Source organism: Cygnus atratus, chromosome 8 (genome assembly GCF_013377495.2).
Source record: "Cygnus atratus isolate AKBS03 ecotype Queensland, Australia chromosome 8, CAtr_DNAZoo_HiC_assembly, whole genome shotgun sequence".
Taxonomy (NCBI): domain Eukaryota; kingdom Metazoa; phylum Chordata; class Aves; order Anseriformes; family Anatidae; genus Cygnus; species Cygnus atratus.
Genome location: NC_066369.1, coordinates 16,618,359 through 16,624,358, shown reverse-complemented (window position 1 = coordinate 16,624,358; position 6,000 = coordinate 16,618,359).

Sequence of the window (6,000 nt, the reverse complement as noted above, 5' to 3'; positions counted from 1 at the left end):
GATGGGTAATACACAACCATTTTCAAATGTTATACTGACACAATGGCATAATCTATGGCTAGAGAGTATTAACGCAAAACCCTTCTTTCAAAATTGCCAAAGCAATCAGGGCAAGAAACTCCTCACATCTTAAAAAGTACAAGGCATCAATTTGTTTCCAACTACTTGGAAGAGGAGTCCTTCTATACTACTGTCATTTCCCAATGCAAATGTTGTTCAAAGACACTAAAAACATGTAATTCCGTACATCAAATGATTTTCAGTGGACAGGATACATACCTGAATTAGCAATACTTATCACATTCCTGTAAGATTAATGTAAAGGGATCAAACAATTTCATGTGACAAACTGGATAAAAGTCAATACTCCAGACTAAACTGTCTTTGATTTGTGGATTTCAAAGTATTTCAAACAATTTAAGTATTCAAACAGCACACTTTCTTTTCTTACATATACAAGTCCTTTAATACCAAACTGTCTCCCCTGAACCTTGAAAACCACCAGGTTAAAAAAAAATAAAATCATTGAACTGCTGCTATGTCTGTTTCCCCAGTCCAACAGAAGGAGGAACAAAGGCCAAAGCTTTGTTTGGTTTTCTATCAGTACTACTGTAGATTCCAGCACCAGGGAAGTAACTCATTCTCAGCAACCCTGATACAGAGTACCTGCAGGAATTACACTTCAGAAAGAATACCCCCAAAATCCATCAGTCATTAGAAAAAGGGAGGGATGGGGTGCACCTAATTGGCTTTATTGCCCGAGACCTCAACTATGTACGAAACACAGAAGATGAAAAGTGCCATTCCAATTCACAGCAATGTTAATTACTTGCTCATGTACTATTATCAAGACGTGTTGCCTTGTATTTCAAAGACTCAAGTTCAGCCAAAAGTATACAGCTGAGGTTAAAATGAATGTTGCAAGGAAACTTTAGTTAGCATGTAGGGAAGTTATGCAATTGTGATATTTAATGGGTTCATTTGCCTGGAAAAGGAAGATAGGAACAGTGATCTGCAATTTTAAGTGACCAAACTAATTGGGGAGAGGAAGTCTGGGAAAGCGCACTACAAAGTTTATGTTCCATTATTCACTTGAATAATGGAACAGTCTTGGAATAAATTGCAACTCTTCTAGTGTTGAGAACAGTTTCTTAATCTAAAAGGAGTATTCAGACTTGGATGAGAAGTAAGAATTAATCTACCAGGAAATTAAAGGTGTATACATTATTTATGTAGCAGATTAACCAAAACTGAAAAATGAATGAGAAAAGTAAAGCATAGGGTGCCAGCAAGTTCAGTGCATCTGTTATATTCTCAAGCACAGATATATATATATATATATATTTAATCTAAGACTTGCAATTTTTGTTTTTAAACTATGTTAGTACTTTTCCATTTTCTTCCTCTTTGTTTTTAAATATTTTTGCTTCTCAGCAGGACTTCAGCTGCTTGCTGCACAGTTTTGTGCTCTGTTCAGAAACACAAAAACAATACCATGCAACCACCCTGAAACTGATTCATTGTTCAATGATCTTGCATTCTTAAGTGCATGAGTTCTCTCTAAAGCCAGCTGCACAAGGGATCACAGCAGTGGGCTGAGAGAAATACACAAGCCTCCTCAAGAGCTCCCTTCAGTTTTGTCAGAATGTGTTTTTTCAAGGCTTGCAAAGGAAGAAGGCATCAGAGAACCTTTCCTTGGACATTTTCCTTTTGAATTTTCTCCCATTTTCCTATGACTAGGAAACACAGGGGTTTTCTCCTTGATTGGCAAAAGAATTCCAATTGCCTACAAAGTATATTGACATTAACAAACCATTCAATTAGCTCGTTATTATTATGAAAAATGCAATATCAATACCAGTTAAGTTTCGAAGGAAACAATCTGCAACAGAAACTTATTTCATGTTAGAATGCAAGACGTATCTCAGCACACTGTACTCAGTACAAGATTCATTGTGTACTTTAATTCTTTGTCAAAAAATCAGAGACTTCAGCTTTATTGTATTCATTATTTATGCAATCCAGCTTCCCACTTTGCCCTCCCAGCCCCAAAAAGAGCTCAAACCAAAAGTACTAAGACAAAGTTCTCAAAAGAACTTCAGACACTTGAGCACATAAGGCTTGCTTCCATTGAAGTAAACAGGAAAATTCTGTAGAACTAACTGGAAGAAAAAAAACAAGGTTTGTACCTTGTCACATGTGAAGTTCCCTTGGCAGAGGACTTCCCAGAGAAAAGCAGAAGAACTTCATCTGAAATTCTTAAAAGGAATAATAATCGCTAAGGAATAATAATCACTGAAGAAAAATTAGCTTCAGCAGTTTGCCACTAGATGGAGCAATTTAATATTAAAATTTCCATTTCTACAGAAAATCCTCTAAGTTCCTATCCTTTCACACCTTTGCCATTAACAAATGTATTTTTTTTTCCTTTTTGTGCTAAGGACACTTAGAAATACTGCGTCCTTGCAGGTGATGCAAGTAAGAAAGCTGCATATGAACACACACAAACGTTTCGGTATTTTACCCGTATTACATCAAACACTGGTAACAACGTGAAGTAAACTCAAATTCTCAAGCACTTTAATTAAACTATTAATTGCAGTTGTCTAGCAATCTACACCACGTAATCTTCAGGAACATTAAGCATTAAGAAATATGAAACAGTTTTCTTAGAGTATTATGCTCTCTATTCACCACTGACACCAGAGGAAGTAGTGTCTTAGCCTTCACACTATTAAATATTTAGAGTTCTTCTATATCTTAAAACAGAACTGAGGATTAAGAAGATTTTGTACCAGCACATGCAAAAACAAGCAACCAACCAAACAAACAAACACTCTTGACCTCATTAGCCAGAATTTCAATTTATATCAGTCCTATCTAGGATCCCTGCAGAACTGCCTGTGCCTTCTGTCAGCATAAGACCAGAATTGAACTTATGTCTATCTAAATTTCAAATATCAAGCAACAATTTACAATTGTTGGCACCCAAAAATACTTCCTGATAACATCAATCTGTACCTTATAAAGGTGACATGTACGTTTTAAAAAAAAATGTAAACAGCAATGTTGTTGCCGAATGCAGTTCTGAGGCACCAAAGGAAGTAAATCCTCAATGATTACATAGGCCTTACAATCCTTCTTAAATACAGGATTTGCTGGGAAAAGGGGAAGCAATAAACAGTTAAGGGCAGCCCATGAATGGCAAACCCCCTACTGACCTCAGTTTCACCTTTTTCTTTTAAATGAATTCTGTTGATTATACTTACTAAATATTCAGATTTTCAAAGTAAGTTTTGATAATCTGAATGCTATGAAAACAAGTTATAATATATTGTCTGCTGTATCTAAAGTCTGCATGCCTCCTCAGAATACAATACACAGCTTTATTACTGTGCCTGTTATTGCACTTTTCTAATGTTAAATTAACTTCTACCTTCATGGCAGGTGTAAATAGGCACTGTATTAGCTGTTAGGTTCAGGTCCATGGTGAAAATACATGCTTTTAATGTCTAGACATGTTGCTTTCTTCTAATAATTGTCACTATTATCTTTCAAGATTAATAAAAGAACAAACATCAGGCTGCTTACGCAACTCCTAATTATATACTTCTGTCACACAGTATTCGGTCATGGTTCCAAAGATACTGAGGACATATAATTGATATGGTCCCGTCATCTCCATCATTATTATGACCACATTACTCTCAGCTCCAATTAAGCTAAATTCTCCTACCTCAATCAAATAGTCTTTAAGGACACTGTAGCTGAAGATTGGCCTACTAGATGGATCTCGGGATAGAGAGAAGGAATATAGGACAGAGGGAAGGTAAGCCCTATTATTTTATTTTTAGATTATTACACTTCATTTTCATGCTTTGTTCCATCACTGCACTATTTCCAGTAAGGAGGGGGGGAAAGGGAAGGGAAGCAAGGAACAAGTCAAGGAAAGAATGAGAGCACACTGAATAAGGCATTCCACTAGCTAGACATTTCTAACACTTGTGTAAGAGCTGCCTTCATTAAAACTAATGTCAGCATTGAAGCAAGCAAAGAGGTCAATGAATGTAAAGAAAATCCAGGTTATCACATTTCAAATACCAACCTAGTATATTTCAGCCTTCTCCTCCATTAACACCACCTCAGCGTTCACCTCTGGCTGACTGCTCCTTGACAGCATAGATACAGAAAACGGATCAAGGCTCCAAAACATTTTTCCACACGTTCTTCAGTAGTTTCTTCTTTGAACAGGAAATGAGACTAGTACCAAGTTTACTGACTGCACACTACCTGCTAGACAGCAAAGCAACTTTAAAGTGTTTTATATTTCTATTGATATATTTTGTTATGTGATTACAATAAATGGTTCAAATCCGAGGCCATACTGTGTGGGATTTCAGTGAATGCATTTCAAGATATCTCAAAGCTACTTAACTGAAATTAATTCAGCTTAGTCCTTTAGATAACCAGGATTTGCTCTATAATATAAAAACAGACTAAATCATAACATCAAGTGTTTATAGGAAAATGAATTACACTTTAAAAAAAATCACTAACTTCTATGTATCTAAGTAAATTATGAGAAGCACAAGAACTTAATTGTTGTTTCTCTTTCAGATACCTAACCACTTTTCAGTCAGAGCTACTCCACAATTAACTTTGCAGCTAGTCTGCAGTATATAAATCTCATCTGAGCCCTTCTACACTGCATGTATTTTCAGGCATCACATGCCTGCAAATTTCTCCACGCAACAGATAATATCTTTGAAAACACCAAAGATGTGTCAAAGTTTCAGTTACCGCCAGTTAAAAAGGTATTGCAAGCAGAATGTGTGATTAATATCCCTGCCTCACCTCTATTATCACCATTCCACTCAAAAAGGAAAATAAAATGTAAAAAATAATAACACTCTTACTTCCTTACTGATGCTTAAACAACATATTAAGGGTACGTGTGGAACACACTGTAGCAGCCACGCTCTGAACCATAGGGTTCAAAAGCAGAAGAACATGAATCAAAACAATCTGAAGCTGCACTAAATTAGAAGAGAGTACGTTTGTTTGCCATAGCATGAGAATAAAAGACTGGAGGGATGCGGGGGAAGGATGGAGAAGAGGGAATGGGGTGGGAGGGAAGCAAAAACATATCTGGTATCAGCATGACAATTTTTTTGAAATGCATCTTTCCCTTTATATTGTTTGATGCAATTGTCCTTTCCTCTGAAAATTCTCCAGCTCTCTTCTCTCTTGGGGATGTCAATCCCAGCAGAGCAAGGACTGTGGACCTTGTAATGTAAGGCACCTTTTATTTGATGAGCATGGAGAACACAATTAAAGCCAGCTATAAACCTGCCTGGTAACTCTCTTGTTTTAAGTGTTCATTAGATGAAGATAGATCTACCCTTTTAATTCAGAGACGTTGCACACTAAGAACAAGTTAATAACTACTTAGGACTTCAATCCCTGACAGAGTTACATATGGAGGCTACTGTCTCTGAGAAGAGATAAAGACATGGAGAGAAAAAACAGCCATCAAGTTAATCATGACCAAAAATCATTACCATCTAAGACTGAGTGTCTGATGAAGTCTGTTTCAGGATCATTTGGCATGGTTGTTTATAATACCTACAAACATATTAGAGCTAAAGAAAGCTTTGATGTATGGCCACTACATCACCAGATGTGGCACTGCAGCAGTACTTCTTTCCAAGCAAAGGACTTAGTGCCTGCTTCTCTCAATTTTTGCTCTACATTTCAGAGCACCAAATCAAACTTGGCTGAAGACAACCTCAACATTTCACGAGCCACACACATCAACTTCGACAATACACAGTGAGACCAGTCTGTCAGTACCATCATGCAGTGGAGAACGGACACAACTTTCCGCCTCTTGCATACTCTGCTGGGAGCTGCTAGCAGATCTGCAGAGGTTGGCACTGCTGGCAGTAAGACTCGTCAAAGACGCGTCAAATCCCAGCTCAGAAGCATGCAACGGAGACA